This window comes from Alligator sinensis, unplaced genomic scaffold, assembly GCF_000455745.1.
Source record: "Alligator sinensis unplaced genomic scaffold, ASM45574v1 scaffold1032_1, whole genome shotgun sequence".
NCBI classification, from domain to species: Eukaryota; Metazoa; Chordata; order Crocodylia; family Alligatoridae; genus Alligator; species Alligator sinensis.
In genome coordinates, this window is record NW_005842450.1 from 672872 (window position 1) to 675701 (window position 2830).

General features: G+C 49.8%; 1 protein-coding gene across 4 annotated transcripts in view; it reads right to left on the minus strand.

Moving 5' to 3' along the window:
* KIF3B (kinesin family member 3B) overlaps positions 1-2724 on the minus strand; it is a 14029-nt gene extending 11305 nt beyond the window's left edge. The window contains exons 1-2 of one of the 4 annotated variants that reach the window (XM_025212199.1): positions 2219-2724; positions 1281-1347 (exon numbers count right to left, since the gene is read on the minus strand). The gene's annotated coding sequence lies outside the window, so the exon portion shown is untranslated. Of the gene's footprint in view, positions 1-1248; positions 1348-1402; positions 1426-1993; positions 2180-2218 lie in introns of those variants that run through there. The other 3 variants (XM_006030486.3, XM_025212201.1, XM_025212203.1) reach the window with 3 other exon arrangements.
* Between the last annotated feature and the right edge of the window lie 106 nt (positions 2725-2830).

The window sequence follows — 2830 nt, forward strand, 5'->3', positions numbered from 1 at the left end:
TGATGTAAGCTCCTTTCTTATCATAATGGTATCACAAAGCACATGACATTTTGATCATAGCCCATTTTCTTTCCAGGACCCATTTTAGGATTGGGTCCTGCGGCATTTTCCATCATTTTCCCCAACTTCAATTCATGCCTCTCTCACGCTGTATAAACTGAAGACAGCCCAGCATACCTTAGAAGTTCCAACATTGTTCCTTTCCCAACATACTTTTATTGAAACCCTTCACACAAGCCAGCTCTGCCCCAGTACCTCTAAGTGATTAAATATATTCTGTGTGTCCCAGGTCTGAAGTACTAAGTGATTCAACACCGCCTGGTTTTACAAGGTTCTGCATTAGACAAAGCTCATGTCACATAACATCTGATTCACAGAGGCTAGTAGTTTATGGGCCCTGCACTGAGGGGAAGGCTGGAGATGGTGACTCATGCTGGGTCATTAGCACATTCAGCTGCCCTTCTAAACAAAACCGTGTTGCTGCTTACTGATGGGTGACACAAAGGACCCACGGCGGCATAGGCTGTAAAATGCAGTGAGAAGGTTCAGACGAGCCATTTTTTTAAAAGCACCCACCACGAAATATTCCTGTCTGAAATTTTTCCAACAGCTGGAACAAAGTTATAAAGCAAGTACATAAAAAATCCCAGTCGATCAATTTGGTTCCCTCAGTTCAGTTCTCTTTCTTCTAGTGCCAAAATATAGCACAATATACTGCATTTTTTATTCTGTAATGGCAAGTTCTCTACTTCAAGTCTCCGATGAAGAATGTCTTACACGAGAAAGCTTGCCTGACTTTATTCCAACCATGAAGTTGGAAGCTATCACCCCCCGCCAGAAATCTTTGCCTCTCACATAATTCCTAGAATATCACAGCTACAACATCACGCTAACACTATTTTAATCAATATAATTCATACCATTCTGCACAGAAGTGCAGCTTCTGTAAGAGATATTAATTAAAGTTTTAATCTCCTTGTAGAGTTTTTAGAGTGCATTGCTTTTCACCTATGGGCATCCTGAACTTAAAACAAAAAAAAATGTAATGGTGAAGGTCCCAGTGCTCACTTTCTCCCCTTGTTATCCCACAGATACACATTTAGTGACATCACACTGTCTTTGTCAAGCCTCTGGGACTGCCTTGTCCAAATGAATTCAGTAATCCTGCTTTACAGCATTTTCCCATTTCCCTGAACATCCCAGATCTATTTTTACTACACAAGAGGCAGTTCATTCAACTCATCTCACCCCTTGTTTGAAGGACTGTCGTGATAACTCACCGAGACCCATTTCCACCGATACTGGTCACTGCTGTTCCTCTTGTGCCACTTAGTTGAAATCTTCTTCCTGATGAAAAGCGTTAAAAGTTATTCTAGCAAATCTGAACATACATTTGCCTCACCTATAACGAGAGTTTATAATCTCCAGAAATGTCACTGCCGAGTTTGATCTGCAAGGACCAGCGTAGGATGGGCTGGATACATGACCTGGTAAATGCTATTTGTTGTCCATCAAAGCACCTTTATTCTTATACCATGGGAAACGGCTCCTTTTGTGAAATTAGTAAATCCAAAGAGACCTGGATCAGCTCCCAAACGGCCTCTAATCCATGAAGCTGCATGGTGGAGATGAATGCATTTTAAAATACGCCCTAATTGACTACAGGGAAAGCTGAGAGTCTTGTTTTCTATAACGCACCACGACGTACTATTTTGTAAGCCTGAAAGAATAAATAATGCCCCAATTTGAATGCAAGATAATCTGACCATTTAATCGTCAGAATAGTTAGAAGCAAGATAGAAGAGACTAATTAACTCAATCTGCCCATGGCCTGTAGAGCCCGTACAGGACTGGCTTTCGGCAGGACATCTGCTTCAGCCGCTCTATTTGTAAGTGCCGCGAGCAACGGGCATTCATGCTTCCTCGAAACGCTTGCTAGGTTTCACTGGCAGGAAGGACTTTTTGATGTAATTCTTATTTTTCTTGATCTCACCTGAATGCTTCTGATCACAACCCCCTGCTAGCGCCCCGTCCCTTCAGAAACGGGCAGGCTTGCTGCGCCCAGCCGCCCTGACCTTTCGTCATACATGAATCCTCTCGCGGTCGCCGCTGTTTTGTAAACAGGCTGGTCTCTCTCCCTCTCTGGTAAAAGTGTTCAAGACGCCCCAGATGAACAACATTAGATTACCTTCTTCCTGGCCCACGGTACGTTTTATACCTGCTCATCTCTCAGCGGCTGCCTGCCCTCGCCCCGCCGGCTTTGCGGCGTTCGGGGATCTGCGTCCCACCGAGACAAAAGCGGGAGGCGACGGGCGGCGCGAGCGGTCGAGGCTGTGATCCCCCCCCCCGCTCCGGTTACGAGGTCACAAAGCAACGGCCGGACGGTCGCCCCGGGCACGACCCAGCGCCGTCCGGCCGTCACGAGTGCCGCGCCCCAGCAGCCGTCGAGAGCGAGGCGGCGGTTTGGTCGGGCAGGACTCGGGCCGAACGCGCGGCACTCCTCTTCGCACGCTGTCCCCCCCAGCGTGTGCACGCCCGCGCACGAGACACGCGTCCCCACGCGTGACGGGGGTGTGCACGACTCGCGGCCCCTTGCGCCCGTGCCCGGGGGGGGCACACCACCCTCTCCAAGCCTAAGCCTGCGCCTGCAGGGGGGAGCTCTGGCCCACCCCTGCACACCCAGGAGGGCACACGCGTGTGCCAAGAGGGTTGGAGCCCCTGTGAGGGCACATGCGTGTGCAAAGGGCGCTGGTGCCCCTCATGCGGGCACACGCGTGTGCAAAGGGGCGGGGCCCCCAGCCCCTGCCCGCGGGGGGGGGGGGGGGGGCGG